Here is a 22527-nt window from a genome sequence, read left to right on the forward strand (position 1 = left end):
GCTTTTGTTTTTTGATCAATTCTTTTAGGCAGGTTGACAGACGCAAGGAGCTAGGCTGGGGAGCCTAGCCCAGCAAGACCAGCTAGCAGAAGTCTGCCTCAGTGGTGTCCCAGCACACCAGGTGTCATCCCAGGGGGTCCAGCCCGTCACAAAGGTGGCTGTACTTTTATACTCTTGGGGAAACAGAATTCCTTCTCCAAACTTCTAGTGTTGCTATCACCATGGTAGGCACATACCTAGGTAGGAATGTTTTAAGAGAGCCAAGAAATGAAATATCTCCGACAGGAGCATTTAATTTCCGCAGTGGTGCTCAGAGCACTAATATTAATTCCCTGTGTACAAATGTGATAGGTATGCGGCACAGCACCATGCTTAACCTGCAGAAGCATTGGACGAGGCCGGGGGAGGGAAGGATCAGGAGGTCTTAGGCACTGGTTTCAGGGTTTGAGTGATAACATCCCATGTCTCAAGGAAGGGCATCAGACAAGAGTTGCCCCAGAGTCCCAGGACTAGAACCAGTGACTAGACTCTGCCTAGATCCAGTTGGCTTGGAAGCATGTGGGACCCAGCAACTGGGTCCACTCACAACAGGCCACTGGGTTAGTGGATCGGTTTGTAACAACCCCAATCCTGCAATCCTTTGTGGCTGCAAAGGATTGTGGGTCACAGCAAGAAATGATGACTGTCAATTTGGTCTGGGTGAGATAGGGGTTAGAAAACCTTGTTCTAGTGCAGTGAGTGGGGCCTGGCAGGCATGAACTCCTTGGTTCTAATTCACCTTGCTATGTGGCCAAGTCCAAGTCACTTAACCTCTGTCTTCCCCTCTCTATGGAGGATAACATACCTCAATCATAGAGGTGTGGTAGGGATTAATTAATATCTGCAAGCACAGAGATTTCTTTGTTTGGACAATGTTATCAGGTATTCAACTGATAAGTCCTGTTAAATCAGCTCGGTAATCATTATAAACATTCATCTAGTGGTATCCTTCAGGGTAAAAGTACTAAGACTCCCATTGACTTCAATGGCCTTTGGATAAATGATCTGCACCAAAAGGGGTAAGAAACGTTTGCCTTTTTTTTGCAACAGTGTTACACTGTTGACTCATATTAACTTGCGATCCATTATGACCCCCAGATCCCTTTCCGCAGTACTCCTTCCTAGGCAGTCATTTCCCATTTTGTATGTGTGCAACTGATTGTTCCTTCCTAAGTGAAGTACTTTGTATTTGTCCTTATTGAATTTAATCCTATTTACTTCAGACCCATTTCTACAGTTTGCTACCCTTCCCAGCTTGGTATCATCCACAAAATGTTATAAGGGTACTCTCTATGCCAGGGGTCGGCACCCTGGTGGGCCGGGCCAGTTTGTTTACCTGCCATGTTGGCAGGTTCAGCCGATTGCGGCTCCAACTGGCCGTGGTTCGCTGTCCCAGGCCAATGGGGGCTGCGGGAAGCGGCGTGGGCTGAGGAATGTGCTGGCCCTGGCTTCCCGCCGCTCCCATTGGCCTGGGACGGCGAACTGTGGCCAGTGGGAGCCGCGATCGGCTGAACCCTCCGGACACAGCAGGTAAACAAACTGGCCCGGCCCGCCAGGGTGCTTACCCTGGCAAACCGCGTGCCAGAGGTTGTCGACCCCTGCTCTATGCCATTATCTAAATCATCGATAATGATATTGAAGAGAACTGGATCCAGAACTGATCCCTGCGGGACCCCACTCGATATGTCCTTCCAGCTTGAGTGTGAACCACTGATAACTACTCTCTGGGAATGGTTTTCCAACCAGTTATGCACCCACCTTATAATAGCTTCATCTAGGTTGTATTTCCCTAGTTTGTTTATGAGCAGGTCATGCAAGACAGTATCAAATGCCTTACTAAAGTCAAGATATGCCACATCTACCGCTTCCCCCTATCCACAAGGCTTGTTACCCTGTCAAAGCTATTAGGTTGGTTTGTCATAATTGATTCTTCACAAATCCATGCTGACTGTTACTTATCACCTTATTTTCTTCTAGGTGTCTGCAAATTGATTGCTTAATTATTTGCTCTATTATCTTTCTGGGTACTGAAGGGTTATCCTTTTCCCCCTTTTTATTGATTGGCACTATATTTGCCCTTTTCCAGTCCTCTAGAATCTCTCCTGTCTTCCATGACGTTTTGAAGATAATCGCTAAATGCCTCAGATATCTTCTCAGTCACTCCTTGAGTATTCTAGGATGCATTTCATCAGGACCTGGTGACTTGAAGACATTTAACTTGTCTAGGTAATTTTTAACTTTTTCTTTCCCTATTTTAGCCTCTGATCTTACCTCATTTTCACTGGCATTCACTATGTTAGACATCCAATCGCTACTAACTTTTATGGTGAAAACCGAAACACAAAAGTCATGTAGCACTTCTGCCATTTCCACATTTTTTGTTGTTTTTTTTCCACCTCATTGAGTAAGTGGCCTACCCTGTCCTTGGTCTTCCTCTTGCTTGTAATGCATTTGTAGAATATTTTCTTGTTACCCTTTATGTCTCTAGCTAATTTGATCTCCTTGTGTGCCTTCGCCTTTCTTATTTTGTTCCTACATACTTGCATTATTTGTTTATATTCATCCTTTGTAATTTGACGTGGTTTCCACTTTTTGGGGACTCTTTTTGAGTTTCAGATAGTTGAAGATCTCCTGGTTAAGCCAGGGTGGTCTCTTGCCATACTTCCTATCTTTCTTATGCAGTGGGATAGTTTGCTCTTGTGACCTTAATAGTGTCTCTTTGAAAAACTGCCAACTCTCTTGAACTGTTTAGACTTGCTTCCCATGGGCTCTTATCTACCAACTCCCTGAATTTGCTAAAGTCTGTCCTCTTGAAATCTATGATCTTCATTCTGCTGTTTTCCCTCCTAATAGTACTATGGACATGATCTTTGTCATAAGGCAGGTCCAGGAAAAAAGTTTAGAGGAGAATATGGATCTGTATGCAGTTTTTATTGACTTGACCAAAGCTTTTGATACGGTCAACAGAGAGGGTCTATGGGCTATAAACTGGGCTGCCCAAGAAGGTTCATACAAATCATCCGTCTTTTCCATGACCACATGACAGTGCAAGTACTGTCCAATGGTGACTCTTCTGACATATTTGAAATCTCAAATGGAGTGAAGCAAGGCTGTGTACTTGCTCCAGTGCTGTTCAACTTGTTCTTTGCCTGTATCCTCAGTCATGCCACAAGGGACTTGGAATGGGGGATACATATCCGCTACTGACTCGATGGCTCCCTCTGATCTTCAAAGACTCAATGCAAAGACCAAGATGCTAAGACCAAGACTTCTCATCAAGGCACTTTTTGAAGATGACTGTGCCTTGATGGCCCATAGACAGGTCTTTGTTGATAGGTTTTCTGAAGCATCCCAGCTCTTTGGCCTCACCATCAGTTTCAGGAAGACAGAGGTCTTGTTCCAACCAGCACCTCATTCCAATGCCCCAGCACCAGCCATCTCCATCCAAGGCACACAGCTGAAAAATGTGAATCAGTTCAAGTATTTGGACAGTACCATCTCTAGTGCCAGTTCCCTTAATAAGGAAATCGCCTCCAGAATTAGTAAAGACAGCCAGGCCCTTGGCCAACTCCAAACACAAGTCCTTAACCAACACAACATTCATCTCTCCACCAAATTGAAGATCTATAGTGCAGTGGTTCTAACATCTGTCCTGTATGGTTCTGAGATGTGAACTCTTTATAGTCGGCACATTAAACAGCTTGAGCAATTTCACATGTGCTCCCTCCGTTCAATAATGGGCATTTGCTGTCAGGCCAGAGTGACCAATATTAAGGTCCTTGAGAGAGCAAACACAACCAGCATTGAGGAAATGTTATTGAGAGCACAACTTAGATTGAACCGGACATGTCATCAGAATGGAAGACCACTGTCTCCCAAAACAGATCTGGTATGGGGAGCTCAGTCAGGGCCAAAGAAAGAAGGGTCGTCCGCATAAGCACTTCAAAGATAACCTGAAGAGCAGTCTCCAGTGGGCTGGCATCAATCTCAAAGAACTCGAGCAAATGGCTCAGAACAGGACTCACTGGCAGTATCTGACCAGATCAGCATCTAACAGGTTTGAGCGTGATCGACAAAATCATCTCCAGACTGCACGTGAAAGGTGCCACAGAGCTGCATCATCAAACATCATAGACCTGGACTTCCCATGCCCTCCGTGCAGCTGACTCTGCATCAGGGATCGAACATTGGAATCATATGCATAGCCAGAGATGAGAATTGCGACAATATCATCATCATCATCCGTGATGGACTACCAACAGCTGTTTTCCCTCCTACTATTCCTTAGAATCATGAACTCTATCATTTCATAGAATCATAGGACTGGAAGGGAACTCGAGAGGTCATCTAATCTAGTCGCCTACACTCATGGCAGGACTACGTATTACCTAGAGCATCCCTGACAGGTGTTTGTCTAACCTGCTCTTAAAAATCTCCAACGATGGAGATTCCACAAGGCAATCTATTCCACTGCTTAACCACCCTGACAGTTAGGAAGTTTTTCCTAATGCCCAACCTAAACCTCCCTTGCTGCAATTTAAGCCCATTGCTTCTTGTCCTATCCTCAGAGGTTAAGAACAATTTTTCTCCCCTCCTCTTTGTAACATACTTGAAAACTGTTATCATATCCTCTCTGACTTCTCTTTCCCCGATTTCATGATCCCTTTCACCCAAGCTGCCTTCCACTTTCAAATTCTCAACCAATTCTGCCCTATTTGTCAAAATAAAATCTAGAACAACCTCTCTCCTAGTGACTTTCTCCATCTTCTGAAATAAAAAACGGTCTCCAATACATTCCAAGAACTTGTTGGATAATCTGTGCCCTGCTGTGTTATTTTCCCAACAGATGTCTGGGTAGCTGAAGTCCCCCATCACCACCAAGTCCTGTGCTTTGAATGATTTTGTTAGTTGTTTAAAAAAGTCTCATCCAGCTTCTTCTGCCTGGTTAGGCGGTCTGTAGTAGATCCCTACCATGACATCACTCTTGTTTTTACCCCTTTTAACCTTACCCAGAGATTGTCAACAAGTCTGTCTCCTATTTCCATCTCAATCCCCGTCCAAGTGTGTACATTTTTGATATATAAGGCAACACCTCCTCCCTTTTTTCCCTGCCTGTCCTTCCTGAGCAAGCTGTACCCTTCTATACCAATATTCCAGTCATGTGTATTATCCCACCAAGTCTCTGTGATGCCAACTATGTCTTAATAGTTCTGTTTATTAACTAGCATTTCTAGTTCTTTCTGCTTATTTCCCATACTTCTCGCATTAATATACAGACATCAGATACTGGTTTGATTTCCCTCCTACGTTCCCTGTTGTCTCTCCCTTATCCCTGCTATAATGGCCAATGCTCCCGCTAGATTCCAACCCTTCTCCCAGGTCTTCATGTTTTTGACTTACCTGTGGGCTTTTGCCACCTGCCCCCATTGAACCTAGTCTAAAGCTCTCCTCACTAGGTTAGCCAATCTGTATCCAAATGTGCTCTTCCCCTTCCTCGATAGGTGGATCCCATCTCTGCTTAGCAGCCCTTCTTCCTTGAGCAGCATCCCGTGGTCAAGGAAACTGAACCCCACCATCCTCGCAGCAGCCTCCGACTGCCAGAAGACGGGTGGGGAAGACAGGGATGGCTCACTCCAACTGCCCCATTCTGTCCCCCCGCCCCCCCCCCCCCCCCAAAGCCCTGGTACTGGCCACTCTTAGAAACTGGCTAGATGGACCCAGTATGGCAGTTCTTATTTGCTTCTACTCTGATGTATTAATTTTGGCCACATGGTCAGTCAAATCATTGGACTAAATAAACTGCAATTCTGAATATGAAAAACATACTCTATGATGAGGGCATTATTTGGATTTGGAGTGCCAGCTAATAGATCACCTGGTACTGGAATTCCTAGCTAGGAAATGTTTACCCGGCCATGGGATTATTTCTTTTTTTCCAGATGCAAACTGCCAAGTATGCGTATCAAAAGGGATGGGAGCGGTTCAAGCCCTTTTATAATACCTCATATCTAATCAAACTTGTTTTAATAGATGGGCTAAACATTTCTTCCCTTCAAACTTCATCTCCCCTTTGGAGCATTGGTTGAAAAGAAAAACCTGCGCTGCTGAAACAAATCTTCTTACCTGGCCCTTTACAAATGCTGTGGGAAAAAATGAAACCTTTCACATTTTAACTTTCTGCTGCAATCAGTTCAGTCTCATTAACTATTAAGTAAAAACAGTTTAATGACAATTTAATACAATTTTGAAAACAGTAGCTAAAGCACCTTCATTTTTCTTTGTTTTTCAATTCAAGATTATATGAAACTACAGCAATTATAGCTCAGATTTGTAATCAAAGTGCCAACCTGGCATTACAGGCACTGAAGCATTCAACCTGCAGCATGTTTCCATAACAGGCTTTCTAGCCAAATGAGCAGTATCTCATTTTAGTGCTTGGCTGAGGTTGTTTTAGTGATTCATTTCAATGCAAGGGCTGGAAGGCAGCTCTTTTAACCTGTTTACAGCTTGGTACCCACACAAAACTTTCCTGAATCATGCTACTGGAGTCATTTTCTTTATTTTAAAAGCAAGTGCTAGTTTCCACACAAAGGTGGGTGTGGTAGAGGAATGCCCTGGAAAATGCAGTAATACTTGTGCATTGGTATATAATCACTGCACTGACAGTGGAGCAGCAAGTGGCAGTCACGCTGTGTAAACATGCAATGCCGGAAGTCATTTTGGAGTGGGAAATTCCACTGTGGGGGCAGTTGTCATGCAAGTGTGCAGGGCCATTAATCGTCTCCTGCTATGCAGGACTGTGACTCTTGGCAATGTGTAGGATCTAATGGATGGCTTTGCAGCTATGGGGTTCCCGTACTGTGGTGGAGTAACAGACATCATGCATATCCCTATTTTGGCCCCAGAACACCTTGCCACGGAGTACATCACCAAAAAGGGCTAATTTCCCAAGGTTTCTTGTCTCTTCCCCCATCTATGCTGAAGGCAACGAGAACGCTGGAGCTGAGGAGACTGGTCCCCAGGCTAACAGAGAGATCCTGTGTATGAAAGACTATAACCAACTTAGGGTGACCAGATGTCTCGATTTTATAGGGACAGTCCTGATTTTTGGGTCTTTTTTTTATATAGACTCCTATTACCCCCGAACCCCTGTTCCGATTTTTCACATTTGCTGTCTGGTCACCCTAAACCAACTTGCAGTATCCAGAGGGGTGAGTAAAACTGCTTAGTCTAGATATTGCCTAGGGGTGAGAATTTAGCCTGCATGCTTATCTTTTCTTTTCTTTTGGTAACTACTCTGATTTTTGTATGTCACTTATAATCACTTAAAATCTATCTTTTTGTAATCAATAAACTTATTCTCATGTTTATTCTTACCAGTGAGTTTGACTGAAGTGCTTGGTCAATCTGCTCAGGTTTCAAAGGCATGTCCACTTTCCATTGGTGAAGTGGTGAACCAATTAATAAACGCGCATTGCTCAAGAAAGGGTCCTGAGCAGTGCAAGATGGTATATTCTGGTGGTATGAGGTTGGGAGCTGGGGCTATTTGGCTGGGGTCTTTCTGTGTGTGATTTGTGAGTGGCTGTGGGAGCATTCATGCAATCTAGCTGGGTGTGGGGCTCCACATATGGTTGTAATGAGTGGTAACAGCACCTGGAGGGGTTTGTTGCTTGTCACCAGTAAGATATTATGAGTGACAACCCAGATTAGTGAGTTAAAGGGGCAGAGTGGTCCCACAGTCCAGGTTACACCCCGGGGATCCCATCACACCTCTGTTTGCCCAGATTGAATGTAATTAGATCATGATCACTGGTCCTTAGGCAGCCACCAACTTCCAGTCCAGTGATTAATTCATCTTTATCTGGGGCAGCTCTAGCCTTTTTGCCGCCCCAAGCACGGCAGGCAGGGCACCCCCCGCGGCTTGCCGCCCCAGGCACGCGCTTGGAGCGCTGATGCCTGGAGCCGCTGCTGATATTTATCCATCATAATGAAGTGCAAAATGTGATAACTTTTATGTTAGAAAATAATCTATAATTTTTAGAAACTCTAATGATGTTTTACTATTGGCTGTATGAGACCTCCAGTAGTTGTCTCTCAAAATGAAGTCCTGCATAAGAACAGTTTTATCTCCAGAGTTCAGCAAGGTCTTTAAAGAGTAACTCATCCTGTTCTCTGGTTTGATTCGGTCGTCTGTAACAGACCCCCACCACAGTATCCCCTCCAGGGCTTTGTTAGCACATTGATCCATATGCATTTGAATTCCTGTGGCTCTGCGTTATCAGTTTTTAAACAGGTAATGATCTGTTTAATGTAGAATGTCAAACCACCCCCCCCCCCCTTTTGCCCACGCTTTCCTTCTTGACTAGGGTAGGGGGATTTATAACATTCCCATTATGACAGGTTATACCCCTCGGGTGCAGTCTGGGAGCCGTTGGAACAGCTGTGCCCCCTAACAATTCAGCTGGGTTGGCCACTCACACTGCTCTGCTGATGATACAGCCAGCCTCCCAGGCCCTCTTATCACCCAACATGACAGCAGATGGCGCCACACACCCAATGGAGTCACCGTCATGCTTTACCTAAGCCACTCATGGACCGGCAATGGAGGCCTCAGCCAATTTCCCAGCTCCCCAACCTTACACCTTTACTGGAGTATAAGCCCTGAATTATGCCATCTTGCACTGCACAGGGATCTATACGGTGCAAGCTCATTGATTAATCGGCTTACCCCTGGATGTGTGGAAGATATGCACCAAGCCTGTGTTAACTGAGCTGATCTTTTCCAAACACTTCACTCAAAAACCCACTGGTTACGATAAAACAAGTTTATTAACTACAGAAAGATGCATTTTAAGTGAGTATAAGTTATAACAAACAGATCAAAGCAGGTTACCTAGGAAATAAAACAAAATGGCAAACTAAGACGTATACAAACTAGATAGGGTTTGAATCAGCAATATCTCGCCCTGACTGATGCTAGAAGCCAGTTTACAGATTATTGAGGCCCAGGCTGCATTTGCTGTGCAGCCTGGGTCCCCCTCCCCCATTCCAAGTCCTTTGTCTTCCCGAGGTTCTTTCAGGTGTTGAGTTGTGGGGAAGTGAAGACAAGTTATGATGTCACTCCCCATCTTTTTATAGATTCTTCCAGCTTGCTGGAAAGTCCATGCATATGACGTGGGGGGGTCCAGCCTCCATTGGCCAAACATTCTCCATTGCCTACATGCGCCCTCTGAGGAAACTTGCTTATACGGAGTTCCTGTGTTCAGGGCCGGCTCCAGGGTTTTGGCCGCCCCAAGCAGCCAAAAAAAAAAAAGCCGCGATCGCGATCTGTGGCGACAATTTGGCGGAAGGTCCTTTGCTCCGAGCGGGAGTGAAGAACCGTCCGCCAAATTGCCGCCAAATAGCTGGACCTGCTGCCCCTCTCCGGAGTGGCCGCCCCAAGCACCTGCTTGCCAAGCTGGTGCCTGGAGCCGGCCCTGCCTGTGTTAGTGGATTCTTCCCTCGATGGGTGTTGATGACAGCAATTAACACTGTCTGGCTACTCCATTGTCGTACCTGGAAGGCTGCTTTTGGGTGTTTCCAGCCTCACATCGTACCTTAGTAACTTACACATAGCAAGGTTTCATAACTTCACATGCAATGATAACACATACAGTTCAACGAGATATTGATGTTTAGCAGATCAAGACTTTTAGAATGATACCTCACAAGGCATGCTTTGTACAAAACATATCCTAATTATATAACAGTGGTGGATCTGGCATTCAAACCCCCTGCTTAGCAAGTGCAGTTCAGTTGACGGTGACCAGCACTTAATTTGTAATGAAAGAGGTGCTGAAGCTGAAGCAATTAGGTGCCAGGGCTCAAGTAAGTTTTTTACTTTCATAACTGAGGTGGCAAACCCAGAGCTCCTGCGGCTATGAACTGCCACGCCTGGATATGCTGGGCTCAGCCCTGGTAAGTCCTAGAACAAACTAAGCACTGAGTGTGACCCCCTCAATAAGGACAGGCTAAGTACAGTTCTGCTGCCCTTTACTCATACAATAAGGATAACAACATTTTATTACCCACGCATTACTTTTTGCTATGACCTTTTGAGATCATGTTGTCAGTTTTCATAAGTTAAGCAGGGCTGGGTAAGAGAAGTATTTGGATGGAAACCCTGGTAAGAAAAACCTAAGGTGCGACAATCCTGATGGAAGTGGTGGTAGGTCAGCAGATGACCTTTCCTCTGAGTCTGTAAGGAGCTGAAACCTTTGCATTATGTTCAGAGAAAGATTGTGCTTCTGAAGTTGTTGTCTCTTAAATATGACTTAAAATGGACCAACTGTAGCTGAGTAGGAGTGTTTGCCCAATTAAAAATTGTTCAAAACACTACGTTTATCACAGTCTGCTTACCCTGTCGTTTCAATAGGACTAGATAGTGTCCACTTCTTATCCAAAAACGTTCTGTATTGTTAAACGGTTGTGGTGTTTCAAAGGTCTTACATTTCAATAGTGGGTGAAATAATTCCTATATGTAGGGTGACCAGACAGCAAGTGTGAAAAATTGGGACGGGGTGGGGGGTAATAGGAGCCTATATAAGAAAAAGACCCAAAAATCGGGACTGTCCCTATAAAATTGGGACATCTGGTCACCCTACCTGTATGTTACTAGTTATTATTCAGATTATAGTAGTTCCCAGATGCCCTGAACAAGACAAAGGTCCCTTAGTTGTAGGTAGTTTACATACACTTAGTCAGACAGAATCCCTTCCTCACAATCTAAAAATAACACAAGACCCAACAAATAAATGTAACAATAAATAGGATGGAATGGAGGAGAAAGGAGGAGAGAAATGGTAATAAAGTCACTCGATAACATAGACCAATGATGTGATAATACTTTCTATAGGATTTTGGGTTCCCTCTGGATGAAAGAAGCTATGTATATTCTCTCTCCTAGTTTGCCTCAGTGTGAAAATCCCCTGTAAGGATTAGTTATCCTAGAACGTTTTATCCCATTTTTATTTTTAAGATAATGAAATGAACTAATATAGTATTTGCAAACAATCAGTTCCATTTTCCTCATGCCCCAGGGGATGTTGAAAGATCTGGAAGTATAATAAGTATAGAGCTGAGCAAATGAGTGATCAAAGGATTTTAACTTCTTTTTCTCTTCATAAATTGTCTCCGAACAGCTCATGATTTTCTGAAATGTATTCATTATTCAGTCAGTAATTTCTGCAAGTGATTCTTGATTCATAGATTGTGCTGGAGTATTGTATCTGATATGGAAAAGTAGAACTGTGTTGGTTAGGTTTTATTGAGCACATAAGTCAGTTGCAGGGCTGGCGCAACCCATTAGGCAACCTAGGCAGTTGCCTAGGACGCTGCGATTTGGTGGGCGGCGACCGCGGCGGTATTTCCGCGGCGGGACCTTCCGCCACCTCTGTGGGGGGGCGGCATTTTGGGGCGGCGGAAAAGCTGGCGGCGCTCCTGGTCAGTTGGTATGATGCTTTTCCCTTCAGCTCTTAGGCCTATTTTAGCTAACGTATAAAAGTCTAGTATAGACTGTTACCCGGGGTTCTTTCAACCCAAAGCTCTAGGTAACTTTACTCTGTGCGAGGAGGTGTCAGGAAATAAATCAGGGGAGACACGGCCGTCCAACCAATAGATGGGTGGCACAAACAGGACAACACAAGAGTGCTTTCACTTAAAGCTAAACTTTACTAGTCTCAAGCACTTACACACGTCCGCAACAAGATTAGTAAAACACCCCCAACCCTTGATAATTACTAAAGCTGAGTGTGGCTCTCGAGTGACACAGCAGCAGCCCATCTGCCGCTGGGGAACACAAGATGCATCCAGAGGGAGAGACCAGTCCTGAAGAGTCCCCCCCAAAGGAGAGTCCCACCTATCTCAAGCTTTTCCCCCTTATTTATACATTAGTAATACAAATGACATGTCCCTTAAAGAAACCTTGTTAAGTAAGCAGTTTCAAGCAAGAGGTTCCTTCTGATTATTGATTAACCAGGTGTGGATTTTTCCAGAACTTGCAGCCTTGAGACCTCAATAGACATTCCTGGGGCATATCCTACTCTTTTAAAATGCATGTATCAGCAACTTCAACACAATCCTTATCAGGAAGGACGCGGGGTCAAGCTGCTCTTTCTGTGGCACCCCAAAAAAACGCCTCCCCTCCTGCCTTGGTCAAAAACCCCCTCCCCTCCATGCATGGCCACTTTACAGCCTGCTGACTAGGTTGCTTTTTAACAATAAGCCATAGTGGTTTCAAGCACTTTGCTGGTTTGCCAAAGTCTCCCCGTACAAGACAAAGTCCACTGCCCTTAACACATGCTAAATTGGTCGATAGAGCTGAGCCACATATGGAATTTCTGTCCCCTGTGAAATTACAAGATTTCAAAATTTGATTTAGTCCCAAATCAAGATAAAATGTCAAAATGTTTTTATGAAACAAAATATTCCAGAATATTTCATTTCAACCATATGGAAACAGTTTGTTTCGACTTTTATGTTAATAAATCCAAACAGTTAAGTCAAAATGAAATGTATTGACTTTAGCAAAAAAACTGTTCTGACCATATCCAAACGTTAAGAAAATTTCGACACAATCGTTACATTCCTGTGATATGTTTCCATTTTGTCAAATTAGCATTTTCCGATGGAAATGGCTCCTGAAAATTTTCTATCAGTTTTTCAATTTTCTTCAATTTTTTGAAGACTGCTGAGTTAAAGACCGGGCTAAACTCGATCAATTTAGCATATGTGGAATTTATGCACCTTGTCTACACTAGACTTTTGAAATGTGTTAACTAACATGTGCAACCATCATGCCTTAAATCCTACTCCAGACAAGACCTTGGAGTCATGTGTTCTTGTAAATACTTGCAATTATGAATTTGAAATAAGTTGTCTGAAAGTATTCTCCAATATTGCTTTTTGCAATTTTCTGTTTCCATTTCTTTGAATAAAATGATTCACTAAAATATTTATGGTCAGCAAACACAACAGAGATATAAACATACTGAAACAAATTTGTTGAAAAATCCATCCGAAATGAATATGGATTGAAATTGCATACAGTAGTTACCCAGTTTAGTTAGATGGGCTCAAAGCTTCTTTCCTGAAAGTGGCAATCTCTTTTAAACGTGCCAGCCCCATTCTAAATGTAGCAAACCATTCCTCAGTGCATTAAAGAGAGAATTAGACATTTGTGGCATTATTCTACTCTCACTTCAGGTCCCTCTTACACACTGACTTTAAGGGAGTTACCCTTGTTTTCCATTGGTGTAAGTGAGAGGAAAACTGGCTCACAAATTCTGTAATTAAGTAAGTATTTTAGTGCACCACTTAAGAATTTTGCTGCAGAACTAAATAAATTTTCAAACACTAACTAATCTGGATAGACGGGGAGAAACTGCAGCAGAATTAGATCACAAGTCAACAAAATCTAAACTTGGATCTGAAATCTATGATAATATTTTAGAGAGATTATTAAACATCCATAAAATACCAGAGCATTTTACTTTTATTCATTTTGTTGGAACATCAGACTCTGTAACTTGAAAAAGTTTCCTACTTTCCGGAACCCTTGAGTCCTGTTCATTCCAGAGCCATGAATCAGCAGGGGATGGAAGAATACTGTGTTTCCCTTCTCCATAATGAGGCGAACCCTGAGAAGGCTTTTATCCTATTCAGAGATTCCATAGTACACCTTCTGAACACCACCCTAGAAACAAACAGAAAATGAATTTACTTCATGGGAGAACTAGCATCTATAAAACTGCTGCCGCATCTCAGCTTTGGAAAACTCTGCACTATTCTATTTCAGGTCTTTGTTTGATTGACACTAGAGTTGATGTTTACTAACCTGCTATGTCTGAGGCTTGCAGCTAAGTGGTAGATCCTATGTATTGCATGTGGTGCTTTGAACAGAATCGTAGAATATCAGGGTTGGAAGGGACCTCAGGAGGTCATCTAGTCCAACCCCCTGGCTCAAAGCAGGACTAATCCCCAGACAGATTTTTGCCCCAGATCCCTAAATGGCTCCCCTCAAGGATTGAGCTCACAACCCTGGATTTAGCAGGCCAATGCTCAAACAACTGAGTTATCCTTCCCCCTACACATCCAGGGAGGAGGATGACGTTATGTGAAAGACACTTTGTCCACAAGGTATTGAAAGCTCAAGAATGAAAGTAAGATTCCGTATGAAAATATTCTTAAACCACATTGGATCAAAATCTCCAAACCATCATCTCAAGGCAGGAGGAAACACTGAGTGAGCTCATTGCACACTGCTATTAAAGCCTCTCTCAGGCCATGCTGTGAGAGTTGCGATTGGCAGAGGCACTCAAACTAGAATTCCTTTCATTAGAAAGAAGCGGGGGCTGCTGGCTGAGCATTTTCCATGAGCGACTTTGGGCACTAGAATAAGCTTCCGTCCACTGATCCAAAATAATCTGTTGACCCCTATATAGCAAGGAGAGCTTTGGATGGGCAACACTCCTTGGTTTTTCGTACAAGTATAAATAAATAAATGAATGACTTACAGTTGGTCTTTGTGACCCAGAGCAAAAACTTTCTCTAACTCCCGGGGCTGAGACTTAGATTCTTTAGACACACTGGATACAAAAATATTCTCAAAATAAAACAATTTAGGGACAGCCAGACTGGATCAGATCCAAGGTTCATCTAGTCCAGTATCCTGCCTCTGACAGTGACCAGAACCAGATCCTTCTGAGGAAAGCATAAGAACTTTCTTCCCTGGACAGGAAAGGTTGGGTGACAGAGGATGGATCACACGATGACGGCCTGTTCTGTTCATTCCCTCTGGAGCACCATTGTCGGAGGACAGGATACTGGTCTAGCTGGACCTTTGATCTGACCCAGTAGGGCTGTTCTTATGTTTATATGTTCTTGAGGTTTTGGCTAACAACAGTGAAGGATTTGCACAACTCATCTCCAACTTTGTTATGAATAAAAAGAAAACCAACCTCCAAAAAACAAGACCTCAATTAATTTCACATGTCGTTTCTATTCCCACTTGCAATTTGACCTGCTATTCAGGGTATTGGTGCTCTTTCAGGGAACCCTTCTGTGTTCCTGGCAACACGCACAAACAGCCTTTGCTGCCATCTATGTGCTCCAGGGCAGTCCAGGCACACACGAAGCATTCTGCCGGCCTGATGGGGAAGTACTGTAAATCCTGAGGCAGGGATGGCGAGACCTCTTAGAATAAAAAGCACGTCAGTCTTAGCACTATATGAAAGTTTCTTACTGTTCACATCATGAACTTTTGACCAGCTCTCATATTTACACAAGTTTCAGAGATTTCAAGGCCCGAGTAGACCATTATGATAATCTAGTTTGACCTTTTGCATAACACAGGCCATAGAATTTCACACAGTAATTCCTGCGCCAAGCCCATATCTTATATAATTGAGCTACCCAATTTCCCCTGCTCTGAAGCTTTAAGAAACAGGGATGTGCTATTTTGTTACGATATGTTGGCTTCTCCTTGCCTGGGGCTGTTATAGAAAATGTATTGGCATGCCTGCCATAAGTTGCCTAACCCTGAGCTACAACATAATTTTTAGAAAGACATCCAATCTTGATCAAGTAATCATGAGGCTTCAGTTTTCCCAAAACATCCTTGCAAAAAAAAAAAAAAATCATTCACATGAAGAAAAAAAAAAAGATTGTAAACACTGCACAAGCTGTGAAGCTAGTGCCATTCAGAATTCACCAAATTTGCAGAAAACTTTTGTTCACTTTCTCCCAGCTTGGCCTAATGTCATTATAAACATTTCATTTTTAAAAACAATTCCCCCTGAAAACAGTTTGTGATTTAGATGTAAAGAGTTTCCTGTCCTGTTTGCAAACCTAACATTGTGCCATTGCCTGATAGCCAAAAAGTAGAACTTCACCAGCCTGTTTTCATTGCCCAAGCTGTATGAAATATAAAACGCAAATACATAGAATAAAAAGTAAATTAGATTCTCAAATTTATTTCACTTTTAACAAACTAGCACATTAATAATATCACACTTTACATAAGGACATTTGCGTGATTTTCTCACTGCTGTGTGCAAAATTGCACATTTAACCAGTGCATGCTATCACCAATTGGTAATTGAATTAATAAACTTAGAAAATAAGGCCATTTACTTTTAACTTGATAGTGACCTTTTATACAGAACTAAAAGGCTTTTCCCCTCCTGAAACATATCCTTACCAGAATCTGGAGGTTTATTTATCAGCATTGAATGCAGTGCCATGATGTTTGGCCCTGGGAAGCACTCAACATATTTTAGGATCTATGGGAAAAAAATGTTTTAAAAATCAGGAAGTCCGTGTTGTAACATCCATTGAATCCAGTGAAAACGGACTATCTCTTATAGTATCTACTGCTTTGAAAATGGCTTAGAGATTTTAACTATAACATTTAAGCATCTTATATCAGGTTTTGATGTCAGCACTAGAAGATGTTACACATTTGTTGGTAATTTTCTAAATTTGCCCCCAAGACTTATACTTACTTACACATGCTTAAACTTAAACACAAGAGGAGTGCCATTGACTTCAGTGGAATTACTTGTGAGAGTAAAATTAAGCATGGGAATAAGCGTTTGCAGGGTTGGAGCCTTTGCCTATAAAGTATAGATGGTCTACTAAAGCAACATCATCCATAGTGCAACTAGCAACACGAGTCCAGCCTGATTACAGAGAAAGGGGTAAAGAAATGCAGACAACAAGGAGAAAGTGAATGAAGTGGCAGACTGATGTTTAAGCAGACCTTGCTGCTTTTTAAAATCCTTTATGGTGTGGACTCAGGCTAGATTGATTTGAGCTCCCTGGGAAGGAGCTGTTTTTCGGTTGTGTATCCGTACAGCGCCCGGTGCAGTGGAACTCTGGGGTATGATTGGAACCCTTAGGTTCCTATGGCAGTACAAATAAACAAATACAGAAATAACAATACATTCAAGGTCTCTTCCTTGAGCCTAATCCCCAACAGCTGTCCATGCTCAGACACTAGCTGCGTTTTAGGGATTCCACCACTCTGCAGGCAATCACATTTCCCTTGAAGTACTCCCTGGGCTTGTCTTTATTGGCTTGTATTGGAGAGTGGGTTTTTACAGTACTACATTGGTATTTTTATTGTGTTTATTAATTGTTATTCAGTGCCCTGACCACCTCAGAAATAGGCTGCTTCATAAATAAGCGTATTAACTAACCTATAATAGTGCTTTTCATTCAAAGTTGCTTCCCTTCTGCGTTGAAGGATTAGCCAGCAAACTCAGCATGACATGTCGCTCGTATTTCTCCCTGAGATTCTTTCCATGGTCAGGTAAGACATGGCTAATATTAGTGTTACCATGTAGCTTGCTAGAATTAAGGTCATGTGAGTGCTTGTCTAGAAGGCTGTTTATAAACTGGGTGTAAAATTTGCTTAGCAATTTACCATCCAATTAGATCAGGTTTAGTCCCACGGGTACTGTGCAGTTCCTTCAATTGTTCCTTCAGCTGTGACTCAGATAATGTACTCGATCCCAGGATATACTTGTGCAGTTTCTAACCCTTCACTAGTGACGTCACTGGGGGATCCAACTGCAGCAGCCACTGACTCTGGAATGACAATGATTTCCCTCCTTTTTCTGCGCCTGGCCCCAGAAGATGTGCGGGCAGGTGTGTACGATCTCTCACTCCCACAGCTTTTCCCAGCACAACAGATCTAGCTGCAAAGGGTGCTGTCGGGAGGATCATGCTCAAATCAGAGCCCTCCACTCTTCCTCCCCTACCCACTGCAACATAGTGGGATGGAAGGAGCGTTCAGCGCCGTTCTCCCACCAGTTTGAGCTCTCCTTTACTAATATTGTGTACAGAAGTATTCGCTGCAGGCTATTTACTTGTACTTGCTTGTTACTTACTTGCCGTATTAAAAACCCCACACTTCAGCTGGACCAATAATGAACATCAGGTGTCCAGTTACAATCCAGTTGATATGGCATTGAAGGATGAAATACGTAAATAATACAGCACTCGTTTATCCGTTCTGCATTTCCCTATACATTCCACATCCGTTCTCTTTAGCAGTGTGAGATGACTTGCTGAGAGTGCAGAACATCTGTAGCGTATGTCTTGACGAAGAAAAGGGTACGTTCTTCAAATGTGTTAGTTCAATCAAGTGGCTTTTCCATCACCGTATGTTCTGTTAAGATGCAGGCTAACATAATAGGGCTCAAAAAAAGAACTAGATAAATGCATGGAGAATAGGTCCATCAATGGCTCATAGACTCACAGACTCTAAGGTCAGAAGGGACCATTATGATCATCTAGTCTGACCTCCCGCAAGATGTGGGCCACAAAAGCTGACCCACCCACTCCTGGAAGAATTCTCTCCCTTGACTCAGCTGTTGAAGTCCCCAAATCATGATTTAAAGACTTCAAATCGCTGAGAATCCTCCAGCAAGCGACCCCTGCGCCATGCTGCGGAGGAAGGCGAAAAACCTCCAGGGCCTCTCCCAATCTACCCTGGAGGAAAATTCCTTCCCGACCCCAAATATGGCGATCAGCTGAACCCCGAGCATGCGGGCAAGATTCTCTAGCCAGACCCTCTGGAAAAAGTTCTCTGTAGTAACTTTTAATATCCCATCATTGACCATTGTTACTAATTATCAACGATGGCACGTTATTGACCTATTGACTAAAATCACTTTATCCCATCAAACCATCCCCTCCATAAACTTATCAAGCTTAATCTTAAAGCCAGAGAGGTCTTTCGCCCCCACTGTTTCCTTCGGAAGGCTGTTCCAAAACTTCACCCCTCTGATGGTTAGAAACCTTCGTCTAATTTCAAGCCTAAACTTCCCGACGACCAGTTTATATCCATCCATTCTCGTGTCCACATTAGTACTGAGCTGAAATAATTCCTCTCCCTCCCTGGTATTTATCCCTCTGATATATTTAAAGAGAGCAATCATATCCCCCCTCAGCCTTCTTTTGGTTACGGTAAACAAACCGAGCTCCTCGAGTCTCCTTTCATACGACAGATTTTCCATTCCTCGGATCATCCTAGTGGCCCTTCTTTGTACCCGTTCCAGTTTGATTTCATCCTTTTTAAACATGGGAGACCAGAACTGCACACAGTACTCCAAATGAGGTCTCACCAGTGCCTTGTATAAAGGAACCAGCACCTCCCTATCCCTACTAGAAATACCTCGCCTAATGCATCCCAAGACCTCATTAGCTTTTTTCACGGCCACGTCACATTGCCGACTCATAGTCATCCTGCGATCAACCAGGACTCCGAGGTCCTTCTCCTCTTCCGTTACTCCCAACTGATGCATCCCCAGCTTATAATTAAAATTCTTGTTAATCATCCCTAAATGCATAACCTTACACTTCTCACTATTAAATTTCATCCTATTACTATTAGTCCAGTTTACAAGGTCATCCAAATCTCCCTGCAGGATATCTCCAAATTGGCAATACTTCCCAACTTTGTGTCATCCGCAAACTTTATCAGCCCATTCCTACATTTGGTTCCAAGGTCAGTAATGAATAGATTAAATAAAATCGGACCCAAAACCGAACCTTGAGGAACTCCGCTGGTAACCTCCCTCCAGCCTGACAGTTCACCTTTCAGTACGACCCGCTGCAGTCTCCCCTTTAACCAGTTCTTTATCCACCTCTGGATTTTCATATCGATCCCCATCTTTTCCAATTTAACCAATAATTCCTCATGCGGTACCGTATCAAACGCTTTGCTGAAATCGAGGTATATTAGATCCACCGCATTTCCTTTATCTAAGAAATCTGTTACTTTCTCAAAGAAGGAGATCAGGTTGGTTTGGCACGATCTACCTTTTGTAAAACCGTGTTGTAATTTGTCCCAATTGGCATTGACCTCAAGGTCCTTAACTACTTTCTCCTTCAAAATTTTTTCCAAGACCTTGCATATTACAGATGTTAAACTAACAGGCCTGTAGTTACCCGGGTCACTTTTTTTCCCCTTCTTGAAAATAGGAACCACATTAGCTGTTCTCCAGTCAAATGGTACCACCCCCGAGTTTACAGATTCATTAAAAATTATCGCTAACGGGCTTGCAATTTCTCGCGCCAGTTCCGTTAATATTCTCGGATGAAGATCATCCGGTCCGCCCAATTTAGTCCCGTTAAGCTGTTCGAGTTTGGCTTCTACCTCGGATATGGTAATGTCAATCCCCACTCTTTTATTCTCATCCGTCTCGCTTCCACTATTCCTCAGCCTTTCATTAGCCTCATTAAATACCGATGCAAAATATTCATTTAGATATTGTGCCATGCCTAGATTATCCTTAATCTCCACTCCATCTACAGTCTTAAGCGGTCCCACTTCTTCTTTCTTTGTTTTCTTCCTATTTATATGACTAATAGCCAGGATGAGCAGGAATGGTGTCCCTAGCCTCTGTTTGCCAGAAGCTGGGACTAGGCGATGGGATGGATCACTTGATGATTACCTGTTCTGTTCATTTCCTCTGGGGCACCTGGCATTGGCCACTGTCGGAAGACAGGATACTGGGCTAGATGGACCTTTGGTCTGACCCAGTAGGATCGTTCTTATGTTCTTATATTTGAAACTACGTTAACTGGCCCAGATCAAGCCTGAGAGGAGCCTAGGCTAGAACAGGGCTTCAAATATATTAGCATTAGAGGTGGTTAGAATATCGGGGGAAGGGGGTCAGTGGAAAATGTTGGCCTTTCATTGAAAAACTGAAAGCCCAAACTCCAGAAATTTGTCATCCAGAAGCTTTTTGGTTTTCAGCAGTTGGACAAAAAATTATTTTTTTCCTGCCAACCAAATCAATTTTCAGGTTTCCCACAAAAAGTCAGGTTTTTTTTGAGGAAAGCAGACACTTAGAGAAAAAGTTGTGTTTTCTCCAAAAAAGTAATTTTCCTTTGAAATGAAGCTTTGACATATTTTTTTCAATCAGCCCCAGTTAACCTGCATCTCATTCCTAGCAAGGCTTTTCAATGGTGTTCAGATAACTCAGTTGAGCTAATACATATCCTCAAGACGGGGCCTTTCAGCCACAAGGCATCATCTCTCTTTTAGGAACTCCTGGTACACAGAAGTTTAGGAAAGATGAGTGTTAAATAGTAGTACACATTCGAATGCACTTTGTAAACTGTACAATGTCTTGGCATGAACTGCAGTAAAATCCAGTTAGTTACTTTGAGAACTCACATATATGGATTCCTTTTTCTGAAAATAAAAGCTTCCTAGTAACTAGTCATTTTTAACATATATGCCAAAAGTTATTTGTAAAACCAAACCCCACCAGAATGTTGTGTTTTTTGATCTGAGGCAGGGAGCAGTATCTGAAGAGCATTTCAAATTTTCCTGGAAATTCTGAATTTTAATAACCAATTTTTCATCTAGAATGTTGTTTGATTTAGTGGCGTCCCAATCACTCGATAACATCAGTCTCTCTTGCACCTTTGTTGCAGACCTTTATAAACTCAGTTCTGGAGGGTGGAGGAGAAGAAGAAAACACATTAAAACCATTTTAGTTTTCAGGCATTGCCACCTCACTATTTTAAAACATATTACCCCAGATTCTCTGCTTTGGCAGTTTTGTGTTACCAGGTGGAAAGCTGCCCTAACCGGGTAGCAGAGGATGTTCCCTGACACAGCGGACTCCTCAATTGTGGTACAGCCAGTAACTTTAGGTAGGCATGTTGAACATAAGAGCATAAGAAGGGCCATACTGGTCAGACCAATGGTCCATGTGGCCCAGTATCCAGTCTTCCAATAGTGGCCAGTGCCAAGTGCTTCAGAGGGAATGAACAGAACAAGACAATTATCAAGTGATTCATCCTCTGTTGTCCTCTCCAAGCTTCTGGCAGTCAGAGGCTAGGGACACCCAGAGCATGGGGTTGCATCCCTGACCATCTTGGCTAATAGCCATTGATGGACCTGGCAAGGCAAGGTAGCATACCAGGGACAAGAGAATGTGAAAGATGTGTGGCACTCACAGCACTCTGCCCTATCCTCAGCCAGTGCGAAACTTGGAGCAGCTAAGGCCTTGCAGGGCCGGCTCCAGGCACCAGCTGAGCAAGCTGGTGCTTGGGGCTGCAGACTGTTCGAGGTGGCATTCTGCCCAATCCTCATAGACTCATAGACTTTAAGGTCAGAAGGGACCATTATGATCATCTGGTCTGACCCCCTGCATGCTGCAGGCCATAAAACCGTCCCTACCCCTTCCCTGGACTCTGCTGCTGAAGTCCCCAATCCTGTTATTAGTGACTTCAATCGGCAGAGACCCTCCTGCTAGAGATCCCTGCCCCATGCTGCGGAGGAAGGCGAAAAACCTCCAGAGGCTCAGCCAATCTGCCCTGGAGGAAAATTCCTTCCCGACCCCAAATATGGCGATCAGTAAGACCCCGAGCATATAGGCAAGAGTCTCCATCCTGACCCCTTTTAGCCATTATGCTATTTACCTA

General features: G+C 43.3%; 1 pseudogene; it reads right to left on the minus strand.

Moving 5' to 3' along the window:
• Positions 1-13570: 13570 nt before the first annotated feature.
• Positions 13571-21505, minus strand: LOC101942228 (phytanoyl-CoA dioxygenase, peroxisomal-like; annotated as a pseudogene).
• Positions 21506-22527: the final 1022 nt, after the last annotated feature.

Source organism: Chrysemys picta, chromosome 1, assembly GCF_011386835.1.
Source record: "Chrysemys picta bellii isolate R12L10 chromosome 1, ASM1138683v2, whole genome shotgun sequence".
Taxonomy (NCBI): domain Eukaryota; kingdom Metazoa; phylum Chordata; order Testudines; family Emydidae; genus Chrysemys; species Chrysemys picta.